At 38.8% G+C, this 18,372-nt stretch overlaps 1 long non-coding RNA gene across 2 annotated transcripts in view; it reads left to right on the forward strand.

Annotated features, from left to right (window-relative positions):
- Positions 1-18,372, forward strand: part of LOC143676201 (uncharacterized) — a 64,235-nt gene that overhangs the window by 15,607 nt on the left and 30,256 nt on the right. Inside the window, exon 3 of one of the 2 annotated variants that reach the window (XR_013171910.1) lies at positions 8,407-8,511. The exons of the other annotated variant lie outside the window; for it this stretch is intronic. This is a non-coding gene — a long non-coding RNA (uncharacterized LOC143676201). Of the gene's footprint in view, positions 1-8,406; positions 8,512-18,372 lie in introns of those variants that run through there. 2 annotated transcript variants of the gene reach the window in all.

The raw sequence follows: 18,372 nt of genomic DNA on the forward strand, positions 1-18,372 counted from the left end.
CAGTGTTTCAAATAACAGGTTAGGGTCTCCCCTACCTATACTTCTCCATGCGATGAGGTCCATTCCTTCCTCCACTACTTGACAAACTCTGGGTATAGTTCTGTCCTTGATAACTTGTCCCCCTACCCAGATCCAAACAGGATGCTACTTCTGGGTGGCAGAGGGGACCCCTCCCCACCGTCTCCCCACTGTCTCAGGAGCAGCCTCTCCACACGCTTCCCCACGCCTTGTCCAGGTGGCCCTCCCCACCTGCGCCTCTGTCTTCCAAAGACGCTCAGTTCTGCAGATTCCAGTCTGGCCTCCTCGATGAGTTTATCTGACCTTTCCACGTGCACAGCCTCACTTTTGATATCTTACAGCATTTACGTAGGGTGAAAAACACTTGTAGTGGCAGCTGTACACAGCCTGGCAGAACTGTTCAACAATTTCATGTCCATTTTCCTCTCTAATTAGGTTTTTGTAACAAATTATATTGCTTCTTTCTGAGTCGAAAGCAATACACATCCATATTATGAACTTTGGAAAATAGAGAAATGGGTAAGAAGGAAGAGGCCATCTAACCCCGTCACTCAGAAATAACTACTATTGACACTATGCTGTATTTTCCTCTGGTTTGCTTTCTGTGTGTTAGGAACACAGTATTCCAACAAATCCTCCAGAGAAGCTTTAAAGCACATTTATGTCTCATCCTCATAAGGTCTTTACAACGTAGCCTACATACTTGGCAATACCTGTTACTATTGTCAATATTAATAAAAAGTCAAAAGCAGAATAACATGGTTGAAAGAGAAACCATGGAATCCAAACCTTTGGAATCAATTTCATATTTGGATTCAGACTAAAGATCTGGCTCTGTGACTTTGGGTAACATTGGGTTAACTTTTCTGAGTTCAATTTTCCTCATTGGTAAAACAGAAGTAATAATTTCTTTCTACTGTTTGTTGTGAGAATTGAAAGAAAAATAAATACACACTGTTTGCTTTCCTGTAAGTGATTGATACATTGTTTTATTAGTAATATAATTATCAAGAATAAAGTTAATATTTGCTGAAAGCATGAGAAAGTGAATGCTATGGGGACTGAATAATAAAAACAAAAGAAACCTTCAAGAGGGAAACTTCAGACATTGTAGCAGCTCCACTGTAGAATTTATCAAACATGCACACAAGCAAAATATCTGTAACAAACATTTGTATTTCAATTATTGCCGTAAAACATATGCTGGCTTTTAATTAGGATGGGCAAGCATGTTAGCAAATTATGCTTCTTGGTTAGAGGAAACATTTGTATAAATATTTACAGAGAAAACCACATGCCATCAGAATTCAGTTCAAGTGTGCTAATATTTTAGAAATTCTCATGAAGTTTTAGTATAGCCCAGCTTACGCTCCAGTACAGTTGCAGCCAATTCATTAAATCTCAAGCACTTGTTTCTGACCTTCTGTCAGACTCAGTGGATCATTGTGCAGACGGCAATCACCTTATGTAAAACTAAACAGAACAGACTGGATTATCCAGAGAAGGTTTCTTCAGAGAGAAACAAGTATTGGAGAAAATGCAGAGAAAGAGATGTACCTTTCACTGTTGGTAGGGAAGCTGAGAAGTGCAGCCCCTTGAAGGGCAGAGTGGTGGTTCCTCAGGAGGCTAAGAATGGGGTTGCTATATGATCTTGCAACCCTGTTGCTAGGTATACACCTGGAGCGGCTGAGAATGGGGATGCGAATGGACATTTGCACACGGGCAGTGTTCGCAGTGTTCAGGATGGAGGTGGTTCAGGATGGACGTGGCCTAAGGGTACAAGACTGAGGAATGGAAGGGGAACTGTGGTGTTTGCATACAATGGACTACTGCATGGCTGCAAGAAGAAATGAAGTTGTGAGGCTTGCAACTAGGTGAATGAAACTTGAGGACTGTGTGTTGAATAGTATGTCAGAAACACAAAAAAAAAGAGAGAGAGAGAAGGTTTCTTGGAGAAAGTAGGATATAAAGTGGGTGGTAAGAGATGAATTAGACTTCACTGCATATGGTGGAGGAGAAAGACTCTGATCTCTGATCTACTGGCAGACTTTCTGTCCTGTCCTGTCTGTCCTTTCTGTCCTGTCCTGTCCTGTTCTTCCTTCCCAGGACAGCCACGGGGAGCCATGGGGAGCTGATAACAGCCAAGGGTCAGGACCGGGGTGGCTTGTCACTACCTGGGCAGCCAGTGAAACCTCCAGGGGGCTTCTATGCACCCTGATGCTGGGACCAAACCATAGACCAGTGACATCAGAATTTCTGGGCATAGAGCATTGGCCTCAGAACTTTATAAATGTGTCCAGGTGACTCTAGCTATCCTATTATAAGCTCAAGTAAGCTTTTGCACCCTTACTGTGGGCCTGACATGTTCTCCCAGCATCAGTCACCAGCATCAGAAGTGGCAGTTCCTTTGCCCACTGCATGCATTGCCCATGACAACATTGTCAGTGCTGGGTTAAGCAGCCCTGCTTGTGCTCAGGGCCTTTACACCAGCTCTAAGGGGTCAGCACGGCCGGACACCATAGATACGCCTCCACCCCACCCCCACCAGGCATGGAGCTGTCAGCCAGGATACAGGGGCTGGTGTCAGCCTTCTACCAGACACATCTAGCTCCACACGGCTTGAGGGAAGCAACCTGAAAGCATCCCAGGAAGTCTGGTTAAGGTGAACGTGGTTATGTGACCACGAAAAGGAAGCCCAGGAGGGCACCAGAACAGCCTGAGGCAGCCCGTCAGCCAGAGGCAGCACCTGCAAGCTGAGATTTGAAGGAGAAGTAACATTTATTTCAGAAAAGGAAGCAAGTGAAGGAAAGGGTATTCAAAGAGTGGTGCAGGGGACAAACCCTGAGCTGACAGCCTCACAGCAGAGCGACTCTGCCACTAACCAAGCATCCAAGGGGCTGGGGAGTCCCCGCATGCTTTTGTCTCAAAATCCTCAGTATCAGCTGGTGCTCGGGCCCTGGGGAGTCTCAGGGAAGAAACAGTCCCTACTACTGGTACCAGGTAGATGTCTGGGCTCTCTGGCTGCCAAATGCTAATGCTGAACCTTAAAGGAAAGCTATTTCTGAGAACAGATCTAAATGGGGGGGAGGGGGGCAGAAATGAATTCAATATCAAGTAAGCCCTGATGACTGATTTCTCTTGTCTATTACAAAATTGGATGGGGATTTTTTTTTTTTTTTTTTTTTTTTAAACATTTTCTTGTTTTTATTGTATTCTGTTTCTCCGTTTTTGTTACATGGGGTGGGGCCGGGAATCGAACCGAGGTCCTCCGGCATAGCAGGCAAGCACTTTGCCCGCTGAGCCACCGCGGCCCGCCCTGGATGGGGATTTTTAAGAACATTTCAACTTAAAACACATAAAAGAAAAAAAAAAGATTCTCACCTGTTTCAGTGACACTGAAAATGAATCTAGACAAAGGTTTTCCCTCTGCTTCCGCGTCTTCTGCTCTAACTCACATTCTCGGATTCTTACGTTTCCCTGTTCAGATGTCTGGGTGGAAGCTCCTTCCAGCACAGTTTAAGTGTGGCCCAACTGAGTCGCGTTGGGCTTTAATTCAGATTCCTGGAGTCTTTTACAAGCAAAGCGAAAGCCAGATGGAGAGAAAGTAGGAGAAACCAGCATGTGCATTGCCATGGGATAGAAAAGCCAAGGACCAAGGATTACCAACAGCCAGCCCCAGAATGCCGCAGCCTTTGGGAAGAGAGTACTACCTTGCTGATGCCTCTAGCCTCAAAACCATGAGCCGACAAATTACCAGTGTTTCAGCAAATACATTTTGTGGTATTTATTTTAGCAGCAGGAGAACTAAAACTAAAAGGGCAGGCAACAAGCTGGGAATTCTGATGAGAGTTTTTGTGAATTCCCCAGGAGAAGCTGGTTGGCTAAAGTTGAGAGAGAAGTTCTTTTTTTCTGACTGCTGAAGTCCTCAGTTCTCCCTTAAAAGACTTTGACCTGATTGGATGAGCCTTCCCTCATTGCTGAAGGCAATCTCCCTAGTTGATTGTAGCTGCAATAAGCCATGAATGCAATGAATTGACTAATAATTTACATCCACTAACTATCCTCACAGTAACAGTCAGGCCAGTACTTGGTTGACCAAGCAACTGGACGCCATCACCTGGCCAAGTTAACACATGAACTTAACCATCACACATGTGATGTTAAAATGAAACCCACTGCATTTCCAATTCCCTGGCCCAAGATTGGGCCCACACTTCCTATGCCTTAGTGCAACCCCCTAAAGCCCAGAGAGCCCCCCCACCCTTCCCACACTGCAGTGCCCCGTCCCAGCCTCCTGAGCATTTCTGGAGGCCTCTGGACCCACATCCCACCCTGCACAGTCCCTCTTGGCCATTTTCAACCTCTAGTTTGCTTTCTTTCTTGTTCTCCCCAGCAGGAGTGATTCACCCTTAATTCCTACTGGAACCAGGTCTGTGAGGTTCCTGAAGAGGCATTGCCAGCGAACCTGATTATGCAAAGATCCACACAAGAGGGCCCCACACCTAAGTACATTAATGTATCTGAGGGAACATCTACTGCTCCTGTTTCCAGGAAGTCAGTGGCCAACTCTTTGCTTTTCAGCCTCATTGACACCTTCATCCTCTGTGAACCTGTGAAGACTGAACCCTGAAGAAGTAGATGGTGGTGGGGCCGGGTAGGGGACCTCAGATGCTAGGCCATGTCCAGTTGACAGAGAAAGTCCTATTTACAGGATTTGTGATGTGAGAACCAAAGCCAGAAAAAAAGTGTATTTTTACTTGTTTTTTTTTTCTTTTTTCCTTCTATCTCTCACAATAACTTATCTACTATTAGTTACATTTAGAGCAAAAAAAGAGAGAAAGGTAAGGTCATTAAGTAGCTGATGTGCAGTGGAAAAATAATAAGCAAACTGCTATTGCTGGTAAAGAAGTGTTTAGAGCCAGAATTTCCCATATGGTCTCTGTGGATTGAATTCAACAGACACATGGAACACCTTTAAAAGGATGCTGCGTGGTGTAATGGAAAAAATTACAGACTTTCAGAATTGGATGAACCTGGCCAAACTCCCAGCATTACCATTAACTGGCTGTGTGAGCTCAGGAAATAGCCTTAATTTCACCAAGCCTCTATTTTCTCATCTATAAATTGAAAATAACAACGCACAAATGAGAACACTGAATGAGAGCAGGCATGAAGAGTACTTAGCACAGTAGATGGCTTGTAGGTGTTCCATAAATGCCCCCACTTAAATGCAGAGACTGTCTGCTCATGAAGCACTCACAGCCAGATGAGCCTGCAAAGTTGACTCATACTTCTGCATTCGCCATGGACCAGAGTATCCACACTGGATTTGCACTCACTGTCAACACTGAAGTGTCTGCACTGGGGACAGCACTCACCATCAGAGCTGTGACGTCCGCGCTGGGTTCAGCACTCACTGCTAACACTGAGGTGTCTGCACTGGGGGCAATACTCACCGTCAAAATTGTGATGTCTACACTGGGTTCAGCGCTTGCCATTAGAGCTGTGGTGTCTACAATGGCTTCAGCACTCACTGTCAGCACTAGGTATCTACACTAGGTACAGCACTTGCTGTCAGAGCTGTGGTGTCTACACAGGGTTCAGCACTCACCATCAGAGCTTCAGGGTCCATGCTGATGTAGTGGCAGTGTCCACACTGGCTCACTGTGGTGTCCACTTTGGTGGGGCTCCACCATCCTTCCAGCAAGTCATGCTGTGCACCCACCTAAATTTAGGCCCATCCCATTAGCTGGAACATCAGGGAACTAAATCTGGTTTCTAGCCACCAAAGGCAAGATAGACATGAAGGTATGTTGGTGACTGTCTCTGGTTGTCCCATCTCTGGAGTCTGTGCTGATGGCTCAGTTTTTGCACATGGCTGCATGTGGGCCTCCAAGCATGGACTCTGGACCAGCTGAATCCAGTATGTTTTCCTCCATTTCAGGAAATCTGTAAACTCATGACCAAATCCATAACTGTAACTAAACCAGATAATAATTTACCCTAGACACAAGAGTCTAAAGGACATAGATAAGCAGGTAAGTCAAAATCTTAAGGAAAAAATTATGAAAAATACCCTCCAACTGAGGATATTGCTTCCGTGCATTTTTTTCTGGAAAGGGGGAGTGTTTGATGGGCAGGTTCCTTGTTCGAGCTTGCTCAACCCCAGGCTTAATCAGGAGTAATACTGATCCAACTCTAATTGCAAACATTCCAGCTGTTGTGGAAAACTAATTAATGAGGATGTTAATGATGTTGCAAATGCACAGCCTGCTCTTCCAAATACTTTCTCTCTTTTAATTATGCAGAGATAAGGTTGTGTCCCGGACTGTCACATGTATAGTTGAAAAGTGATCATTCCAGCAATGCCAATACAAATATTGAAAAGTTATCCTTCTTCTCCCTGGTTCCCACGCCCAGTTCCCGTTTCTTCATTGTCACCTGATCCACAATCAAATAATAAAGATATTTTCTAAGGATGGTTTGGGACATAAACGCACAATCATGTCTCTGGTGTCTTCCAGAAGGGCCAGACACTTCAATGGCTTGGCTTTGGAGTTGATTCTTGTTGCTGGAATAAATAGCTTCACACCTGTAAAAGAAACTCTAGTGTCATGTAATTTAAACTACAGAAAAAAAGAAATAGAAAATAAATGTCAGCACGGACACAGAAAATTAGGAACTACCCCCCACACCCACACACATTGTTGGTGGCACTGTGAAATTGTTGCAGCCTCTGTGGAAGTCAGTTTGGTAATTCCTCAGAAAATTTTAAGTAGAGTTATCATATGATCTGGCAATCCGACTATTTGGTTAATGCCCAAAAGAATTGAAAGCAGGGACTCAAGCAGATATTTGCACCCAGTGATTATAGCAACATTATTCATGGTAGCCAAAAGATGGAAGCAACCTAACTGCTCATCAGCAGAGGAATGCAAATACAAAACATGACATATACATATAATGGAAGATTCAAGTTTCCTAGAGACAGAGGGTGATTTATAGGCTACCAGGAAGAGGGCAGGAAGAGGGAGTTACAGCTTCTGGTGTGAATAGCTTCCATGTGAGGAAATGAAAAAGGAGGGGTTATGGGTATCAGTGATGGTCACACAATATTGTGAATGTAATAAATATTATTGAATTGTACAGTTGAATGTGATTAAAAAGGGAAAATTTGTGTTTTATATTGGTTGCTTCAATAAAACGTTTAAAAAAGTCACTTTTTGTTCTAGTTTGCTAGCTGCTGGAATGCAATTTACTGGAAATGGAGTGGCTTTTAAAAAGAGGAATTTAATAAGTTGCAAGTTAAGTTTTTAGGCTATGGAAATGTCCCAATTAAAGCAAGTCTATAGAAATGTCCAATCTAAGGCATCCAGGGAAAGATATCTTGGTTCAAGAAGGCTGATAAAGTTCAGGGGTTCTCTCTCAAGTGGAAAGGCATATGGAGAACACAGTCAGGGTCTCTCACTTGGCTGGAAAGGCAGATGGCAAACACAGTGTCATCTGCTATCTTCCTCTCCAGCTTCCCTGGTTGCGTTTTCCATCTTCAGCTCCAAAAGTCACTGGCTGGTAGACTCTCTGCTTCGTGGTTCTGTAGCATTCTCTGTTGTGGCTTTCTCGTGGCTCTGTCACTCTTCTCAACTCTTTCCGAGTCTCCCACTTTCTCCAAAGTGTTTCCTCTTCTATAGGATTCCAGTTAAGTAATCAAGACCCACACGTCTCTATCTAATCCTGTTTAATAACCACCTTGATTGAATCACATCTCCAGGGAGATAGCCTAGTTAAAGTTTCAAACATACAGTACTGAATAGGGACTAGAAGAAATGGCTGCCTTTACAAAATGGGATTAGGATTGAGACATGGGTTTTCTAAGGTATATATATCCTTTTGAACCAGTACACCTTCCATCTCTGATATGCAGCATATTTCACACAACGTCTGGGTTGGAGTAATTGTTCAAGAAGCTTGCACTTTGAGCTAAAAGCTTTTATGATGTTAATAGTTATCATCATCATTATCATCATGAAATATCTCCTACATATAAAAGAATGTGACACCTTCATGTTATGAATAATAAAAGTAACACCTGTATATTCACCACTCAGCTTAATAAACAGATCAGTTCCTTTGATGCCTTCAATCTGCCTTCTTCCAATCAAATCCCTATCCATTTCCTAAAGTTCATGTTTATCATTCCCCTTGTTTTCATTAAAACTGGACAACATATGTTGCCCAATATGTTTTAAATGTTAAATACTTGAAATTTTGCATAAATGACATGACACATATGTTTCTGCAATGACTTGCCTTTTCATGCACTGATTGTGTTTGAGATTAATCCATGCTGAAGCCTGTGGCTATAGTTCCTTTATTTTCTTTTCCACACAGTATCCAGAGAATAACAGCTATGGATGGACATTTATGTTCACTTCCAGACTTTTGCTATAAACCTTTGTGTGCCAGTATCTTGGTGCATGTGTGCAAGATTTTCTCTGGCAGAAAAAGTTTTCTCAAAGGAGTAGAATTTCTTGTTAATAAAGCATTTGTTCCTTCAACTTTCCAAGATACTGTCATTTTTCCCCAAAGACACTGTGCCAACTTCCACCAGCAATAAACATGACTTTTCTCCATATCCCCACCACAATTTGGTGTTATCCTTTTTTTTTTTTTTTAGAAATCATTCCATTCTACACATGCACTCAGTAATTCTTAGTATCATCACATAGATGTATGATCATCATTTCTTAGTACATTTGCATCGATTTAGGAAAAGAACTAGCAAAACAGCAGAAAAAGATATAGAATGTTAATATAGAGAAGAGAATTAAAATAATAATACTAACAAAAAAATATATATATAAAAAGGAAAAAGGAAAAAAACAAAAACAAAAGATACAAACAAACAAACAAACAAAAAACCATATTTCAGGTGCAGCTTCATTCAGTGTTCCAACATAATTACATTACACTTAGGTATTATTGTGCTGTCCATTTTTGAGTTTTGTATCTAGTGCTGTTGCACAGTCTGTATCCCTTCAGCTCCAATTACCCATTATCTTACCCTGTTTCTAACTCCTGCTGGTCTCTGTTACCAATGATATATTCCAAGCTGATTCTCGAATGTCGGTTCACATCAGTGGGACCATACAGTATTTGTCCTTTAGTTTTTGGCTAGACTCACTCAGCATAATGTTCTCTAGGTCCATCCATGTTATTACATGCTTCATAAGTTTAGTCTGTCTTAAAGCTACATAATATTCCATCGTAGGTATACGCCACAGTTTGTTTAGCCACTCGTCTGTTGATGGACATTTTGGCTGTTTCCATCTCTTTGCAATTGTAGATAATGCTGCTATAAACACTGGTGTACAAATGTCCGTCTGTGTCTTTGCCCTTAAGTCCTTTGAGTAGATACCTAGCAGTGGTATTGCTGGGTCATAATCCATTCTGCCATTCTATGTCTTTTGATTGGGAAATTCAGTCCATTAACTTTTAGTGTTATTACTGTTTGGATAATATTTTCCTCTACCATTTTGGCTTTTGTATTATATATATCATATCTGATTTTCCTTCTTTCTACACTTTACTCCATACCTCTCTCTTCTGTCTTTTTGTATCTGACTCTAGTGCTCCCTTTAGTATTTCTTGCAGAGCTGGTCTCTTGGTCACAAATTCTCTCAGTGACTTTTTGTCTATAAATGTTTTAATTTCTCCTTCATTTTTGAAGGACAATTTTGCTGGATATAGGAGTCTTGGTTGGCAGTTTTTCTCTTTTAGTATTTTAAATATATCATCCCACTGTCTTCTAGCTTCCATGGTTTCTGCTGAGAAATCTACACATAGTCTTATTGGGTTTCCCTTGTATGTGACAGATTGTTTTTCTCTTGCTGCTTTCAAGATCTTCTCTTTCTCTTTGACCTCTGACATTCTAACTAGTAAATGTCTTGGAGAACGCCTATTTGGGTCTATTCTCTTTGGGGTGCGCTGCACTTCTTGGATCTGTAAATTTAGATCTTTCATAAGAGTTGGGAAATTTTCAGTGATAATTTCTTCCATTAGTTTTTCTCCTCCTTTTCCCTTCTCTTCTCCTTCTGGGACACCCACAACACGTATATTTGTGCGCTTCATATTGTCATTCAGTTTCCTGATCCCCTGCTCAAGTTTTTCCATTCTTTTCCCTATAGTTTCTGTTTCTTTTTGGGATTCAGATGTTCCATCCTCCAGTTCACTAATTGTAGCTTCTGTCTCTTTAGATCTACCATGTAGGTATCCATTGTTTTTTCCATTTTTTCTTCTTTGTCCTTCACTCCCATAAGTTCTGTGATTTGTTTTCTCAGATATTCTATTTCTTCTTTTTGTTCAGCCCATGTCTTCTTCATGTCCTCCCTCAATTTATTGATTTGGTTTTTGAAGAGTTTTTCCATTTCTGTTCGTATATTCAGCATTAGTTGTCTCAGCTCCTGTATCTCATTTGAACTATTGGTTTGTTCCTTTGGGCCATATCTTCAATTTTCCGAGCGTCATCCATTATTTTCTGCTGGTGTCTGGGCATTTGATCAGATTTCCCTGGGTGTGGGACCCAGCTGGTTGAAAGGTTTTTCTGTGAAATCTCTGGGCTCTGTTTTTCTTTTCCTGCCCAGTAGGTGGCGATCGTGGCGCTCGTCTGTCTGTGGGGCCCACCAGTAAAAGATGCTGTGGCTCCTTTAACTTGCCAAACCGAATCTCGCAGTTGGCCCGGGAAACCACGCCTGGAGGGGGGGGTCGCCGGCCGCCGCGGCTTGAGGGAGTGCTGGTCCAAATTGCCCAGCTGGCCCAAGACACCAAGCGTGGCGGGAGGGCCCCGCTATCCACGTTCCCAGTCAGACCGGGGAGCCACGTGCGTGGAGGGGACCCCAGTCGCCAGCCGCCCCGGCCGGGAAAACGCGCGCCCCTCGGGTATCTCACCGCAGCGGATTCTCCCTGCCCGTTCAGCCATTCCAGAATGGGGTACGCTGTCTTTTTGGTCTCTGTCGTGGCTCCGGGAGCTGTTTCATATTGTTTCTGTTTCCTTAGTTGCTTTTCTGGAGGAGGAACTAAGACCCGCGCGTCTTACTAAGCCGCCATCTTCTCTGGAAGTCCTGGTGTTATCCTTTAAAAAAAAAAAAAAAAAAATTCAAACTAGTGGATATTAAATATTACCTTCTTTTCTTTTAATTTGTATTTTCTTGCTGTTAATAACTTAAGCAATTTTTACATATGTACTGGTCTTTTATATTAATTCTCTGAAATTCTTTTTTATGTCTTTGCGCTCCTTTTATCTATGGTATTAGTAGTTTTTTTCTTGGTAATTTTTAGTTCTTTAAATATTCTGGATTCTATTTTTCTCTTTGTTTTATGTATTACAGATATCTTCCTTCAGTTGGTGTCTGCATTTTTACCTTTTTAATGGTACCTTTTAATGAACAGAGGTTTGGTGGGGTTTTAGTTGTTGTCGTTGTTCTTTGTTTTACTTTTAATGTGTTTAAATATATCAGTCTTGTTCCTTATGGTTGGTGCTTTTCACAGCTTGCGGAGGAGCAAAGTCATAACAATTTTTTCCTAGACGTTCTTATAATTTTTTGAAGTTCCACTTTTTCAATTTAAGTATTTAAAACAAATGGCATTGCATTTGATGTGTGATATAAGGTAGATAGGCAATTTGATTGTTTTCCTCAAGGATACCCATTGAATTATTCTTAGTCCATTCTCACTCAGTGATCTCAAAGGTTGCCTATGCCATAACTGACTTGCAGGGATGCGCAGGTCTGTTTCTATCTATAGAACATGACCTATTCCTGAGCCAGTACTTTTTGTCTATAGCTTCATAAAAAGTCTTGATGTTGATAGGGAACATTTTCTTACCTTCTTCTTCTGGAGCATATCTTGTATATTACAAGCGTGTGGTTTTTCCTGATGCATTTTAGAGTCAGTCCTTCATGCTCTTCAAAGTATAGATTCCAAGGCTCAAACTGTTACCTTTGTCTTAAGAATGCCTGTCCAGGAACATTTTGTATCTACCTATTTACATTTGGATACGTTAGTGTCTGAAGAGCCTTACAACTTTCTCTATTAATATATTGCACACCTATTGTTACAGTTAGTCTTAGTCCATGGTATAGCATGTATCAAATGTTCATTTCTCTTTGATGCTGGGTAGCAATCCATGTAAGAATATACCACAACTTGTGGTATATTCACCTATTGATGGACACTTGTTAATTGTAGCATTTATCTACAAATCACTGTAGAAACATATGCTTTCATTTCTCTTGAGAAAATACCCAGAAGTGGAATGCCTTGATCATATGGGAGGTGGGTGTTGATATTTTTAAAAGATTTCCAAACTGTTTTCATCTTACCTACCCACCACCGGTGTATGAGAATTGCAATTCCTGAAGATTCTCACCAATGCCTGATTGCTTAAATTTTAGCTCTTTTAATAGGCTTTTAGTGGCATCTTATTGTAGGCTTTTTAAACTATTTTACTGAGGCATAATTGACATTATATGCAGTCTATTATAACTGTACATATTTAAAGTATACAGTTTTGGTAAGTCTCAACATGTGTATGTATCCATAAAAATATCTCCACAATATAATGAATGTTCGTCATCCTCAAAAGTTCTCATGGTACCCTTTGAAATTCACCCCTTCTATCCCTCCTATCACAGAGAACCACTGATTTACTTTCTGTCACTAGTTTGCATTTTCAAGAATTTTATGTGAACAGAATTGTGTACTATATATTTTGGGGGCCTAAACCTGTTTAACTTAGCATACAATTTTTGAGCAGTATCTACACTATACCATGTATTCATTTTTATTGCTGAGTAGTACTCCTTTATATGGATATACCATAGTTTCTCTATCCATTCACCTGTTGATGGACGTTTGAGTTGTTTTAAACTTTAGGCAACTATATAGCTTCCATTAAAATTCATTCACAAATCTTTCTATTGCTATATGCTTTATTCCATTGGGAAAAATACTTAGCAATGAAATGACTGGACCATATGATAGATTTATGTTTGACTGTAATAAATTGCCAAATTCTTGCCAAAGTTACTGTATGATTTATACTCCCACCATCAGCATATGAGTTCTATTTCTTCCCTATCCTTGCCAGTACTTGGTAGATTTGATATTTAACATTTTAGCTAATATAATAAGGTGCTTGATGTTAACTTTTTATGATATTATATGGCATACCCCTACTAATTTTTTATATGACAACTTGCAATCTGTATGTTTTCTTTGGTGATATATCTGCTCAAACATTTTGCCTATGTTTGGCAAAATTGGGTTGTTGAATAGAAGTGGCAAGAGTAAACATTCTTGTCTGTTTCTTGATCTTAAGGGGAAATATTCAGTCTTTCACCACTAAGTATGATATTAGCTGTAGGTTTTTTTTGTGCTACACTTTATCAACTTGAAGAAGTTCCCTCTACTTTTTGTGTGCTCAGGATATATTTATCAGGAATGAACATTGGATCTTGTCAGTTGTGTTTTCTGAATACTTTGAAATTATGTTTTCTTTTTCTTTTTCTTTTCCGTTCTTTTTTGTTAATATGGTGAATTACATTGATCAATCTCTGAACGTTAAGCTGACCTTTCCCCACCTTGGGCAGTTTCCTCACATGCATGTGTCCGTCAGTATTCACCCAAATGTTCCTCGAGGGGCACTGCAGATCACTGAGCTCTTTCTGTGTGTATAGCTTTATGCTCTCTGCTACTCTTCCTTGTGAGCTTCAGTCTCCTTGGCTTGCCTTAACCTCTGTTCTAACTCCCCAACTCCACTCCGGGAGAAAATCAGGTCCACCTTGGTTATCCCTCCGTGAGCTGCAATCAGGACACTCTCTCCAGGCTGAAAGCTAGGACAATTTAGGACTCACCTCATATTTCATTTTCTTCTTCTCTCTCAGGAATTACTGTCTTGTACTACCTGTTGTACAATATATGAAAATTATTCTTTCATATGTTTTTACAATTTCTTTGTTTGTTTCAGGTAGATTCATTCCCTTTCATTCCATCTTGGCTGGTAGTATGGTCTCCCTATGTGTGAATATTAAGCTTATTTTTAGTCACCCTGGAAACTCCTTTGCTGCTTCTAATATATGTGCATAGATACTTTGCATTTTATATGTGAACAGTCATAACATCTGCAAATGATGATAATCATTTTTCTTCTGTTCACATACTTACATTTTTATTTCTTCTTCTCTCTTACTGCACTTCCTAAGAATCCAACACAGCAATACAAGGAAATGATGAAAGTGATTCTTCTTGTCTTACTTTTGGTTTTAGAAGAAATGCTTCTACAGTTCTATCATTATATATGTTATTTATAGTAGGTTTTGATATAGAATCTTTATCAAGTAAATACTCTTTATTTTCTCAGTTTGCTAAATGTTTTAATCATGAATACAACTGAAAGTTAAAGTTATTAAATGCTTCTTTCACAACTACTGAGATGATCATTTAGATTTTCTCCTTCAAACTATTAATATTGTCAGTTATGGTATTAGGTTTTCTAATGCTAAATAGACTTGGTCATGAAGTGTATTCTTTGTACATAAATTTTGGATTTATTTTACAACCTTTTGGTTAGGATTTTTTCAGTTGTGTCTGTGAGTAATACTAGCCTGTAATTTTCATTTCTCATTATGTTCTTGTCAGATTTTGTTATCAAAGAATTTTAGCTTCATGAAGGAGTTGGAAGTTTTTTTTCTTTGCCTAATATATAGAAAGGTTTTTAATTGGACTTATCTGTTCCTTGAAAGTTTTGCAAAACTTACTTTTAGATATATTAAGACCTGCTCTTTTCTTCACAGAAACTCTGATGGTTATATTACTAAACAGACTTTCTATTTATTCTGTAGAAGTCCTGCTCAATTATTTGTCTAATTTCTAAAATTTATTGCTATATAGTTCATAGACTAATAGTTTTTAAGAATTCTGTATCTTTATTCTTGCCCTCCTTTTATCTTGATCACTTTGGCTATATTTTTTAAATTTTAGTCTTTTAAAAGACCTGCTTTTAACATCATTAATGCTTTCTATAGTATTTCCTATTTAACAGATGTTTGATCTTTTCTCTCTATCACTTTATTTTTTATTACCTTAGTAACTTGGATGTTTAACTCAATATGTAATTACTTTTCAGAATTTCTTTATGTCAAATAAATATATCTTGTGCTATATATTTCCTTTTAGTCATGCTGTAGCCACATCTCTTGAGTTTATATAAGAGCATTTTCAATATCATTCAGGTAAACGTATACTAATTCTAGTTATGCTTCCTTCTTTGAATTTTGAATTATTTAGATGTGTGTGTATTTTGAGTTCCAAATAAGTGGTAGTTATGGTTACTTTAAAAATTAATTTCTAACAATCAAAAATATGGTTTGCATGTCAACTTCTTGAATTTATTAAGGATTGTTTTATGATTTTTTTGTTTGAACTTTTTTATAATATTCTTTGTGTGAAAGAATAATGTGCAATCTATAATTTTCTATATAAGATACTATGTGTGTTATATCAAGACTGTTGACTGTGTTGTTCAAATTTTCTAAATCCCTTCTAATTGTTTTATGCTTTACCTATCAATTACTGAGAAAGCATTAAAATACCACACTATTTCGTGGATTAGTTCATTCTTCCATATAGTTCTGTCAAGTCTTGACTTATATTCATGTGTATAAGGTTAGAATTGACTAATGTCCCAGCTAATTGAATTTTTTCATTATAAATAGTGGTTATTTTATTTCTAATAATGTTATTTGGCTTTTAGGTGTGTTTCTTATAAGCCATAGATAGCTGGAGTTTGTTTTTGTTTTCCAAGTGCCAATTCTGTTTTAATTGAGATGTTAGTACCTATGCATTTTTATTGTTATATTTGTATTTATTTCTACCATCTTATTTTGAATTTTCTGTTTTTCTTGCTTTTTCTTTGCTTCCTTTGTTTTGCTTTCTTGCCTTATCTATATTGATTGAGGTGTGTGTGTGTTCATACATGTGTTTGAGCGTGTGTTCCTACTGCATTTATAACCTTCTACTATTTTTGAAGTTACTCTATTACGCGTTGGATACTAGGTATTCTATTTCTATTATTTTGATATTATGCAAGAATTTTTAGCATGCACACCAGAGTAGATAAAATAACACACCCTTCCCAAAGATATCCATTCCCTAATCCCTGGAACCTGTGAATAAATTACCTTCCGTAGCAAAGGGAATTTAGCAGATGTGATTGAGATGGGGGCATTATCCTGCATTATGCAGCGGTGCCCCGCCTAATCACTTCATTCCTTAAAAGCAGAGAATATTTCTAGGCTGAAATCAGAGGGTACAGTCAGAGGTTGGTGAGACCACAGAAGAATGCTTAGAGGGAGGCAGGGATGCAGCCTGGCAGGCACTGAGAATGAAGGAGCCAGGGATGTGGGTGGTCCCTAACATTGGGAAAGGGCAAGGAAACGGATTCTCCCATAGACCCCCCAGAAGGAACAGCCCCATCACCCCTTGATTGTTGTCGGTCAGACTTCTAAAAGCATGCAGAAATGTAAAATGATAAATGTGTGCTATTTTAAGCCACTACACTTGCAAAAATTTGTTACACAGCAATAGAAAACGAATGCACACACTTAACAAAATATAAATTTACAAAGTATCTCGATCTTCCTTCTTAACGACATAAAGACCTAATAATGCTGTGAAATGATCAACGCTCACCTATATTAATGTTGTTTGGGACTATTTATTTTTAGCCTATTTTTTTTAATCACAAATTAGACATTGTAGTTGGGGTTGTTGTTTTTATGCAAAGATTGTTTAAACTTATTCTTTTATTCAAAATATCCTTTCTCACTTTCTTAAGATACTTTAAACCTTCATTCTTTATATTTTTTTCTCCCTGAAATTTTTCTTTCAGAAATTGCTGTTGGGTATATATATTGGCGTTTGACTCTGTGCTGGGTTGAAAGGATTTATGAACCTTAGAAAAGCCATGTTTTAATCCTAATCAGTCTTGTGGGAGGAACCGTTTCTTCTAATCCCTATTCAGCACTATAGTTTGGAAACCTGATTAGATTATCTCCATAAAATGTGACTCACCCAATTGTGGATATTAACCTTTGATTAGAGGGAGATGTGACTCCACCCATTCCAGGTAGGTCTGGATTAGTTTACTGGAATCCTTTAAAAGGGGAAACATTTTGGAAAAACCTTCACAGCTACAGAGCCCACACAGCCAGAGAACTTTGGAGATGAAGAAGAAAAACACCCCTGGGAGACATTCATGGAACAGAAGCCTGCAGAGAAAGCTAGCTAAATTCACAATGTTCGCTATGTGCCTTTTCAGTTGAGAGAGAAACCCTGAACTTCATCAGCCCTTCTTGAGTGAAGGTCACCTCTTGTTGGTGCTTTAATTTGGACATTTTTATAGACTTGGCTTTAATTGGGACATTTTCTCAGCCTTAGAACTGTAAACTAGCAACTTAATTAAATTCTCCCTTTTAAAAGCCATTCTGTTTCTGCTATATTGCATTCCAGCAGCTAGCAAAGTAGAACGACCCTTTATATGTTTATATGAAACATTTCTATTTCTTTCTCATTCTTTAAAAATCATTTTTCTGATTATAAAACTTTAGGTTGACAGTCACTTTTTCTCAGGACTTGGAAGTATTTGATGTCCAATGCTGCCATTGAGAAATATCCTCTAAATTTAAGAATTTCTTTTTTATGTTGAATATCTTTGCTCTCCTGCTACTTACAAGATTTTCTTATTATCTTTGTTGTTTGGCAGTTTTATAAAAATGTATCTAATTGTGGGGTTTTAAGAATGGGTTTATCTTTTCTTAACGATTTTTTTAATTGTGGAAAATAACATATATACCAAAAAGCAATAAATTTCCAAGTACATTTTAACAACTAATAAACAACAGATTTTAAAGTTTGGAATGAGTTACAGTTCCACGATTTGTCATTTTTTCTTCTAGCTGCTCCAAGACACTGGAGACCCAGACAAATATCAATATATTCATTCAGCAGTCATATTCATTTGTTAAATCCTATCTTCCTTATTATATTCTTCCTTCTCTCTCTTTTTTCTTTTTTTGTGAAAAATAACATATATACAAAAAAGCAATAAATTTCAATGTACATTGCAACAATTAGTTGTAAAACAGATTTCAGAGTTGGGTATGGATTACAATTCCACAATTTTAGGTTTTTATTTCTAGCTACTCTAAGGTACTGGAAACTAAAAGAAATATCAATATACTGATTCAGCACTCATACTCATTTGTTAAAACCTACCACTCTGTTTAACTCCACCATCAC

This window comes from Tamandua tetradactyla, chromosome 3 (genome assembly GCF_023851605.1).
Source record: "Tamandua tetradactyla isolate mTamTet1 chromosome 3, mTamTet1.pri, whole genome shotgun sequence".
Taxonomy (NCBI): Eukaryota; Metazoa; Chordata; class Mammalia; order Pilosa; family Myrmecophagidae; genus Tamandua; species Tamandua tetradactyla.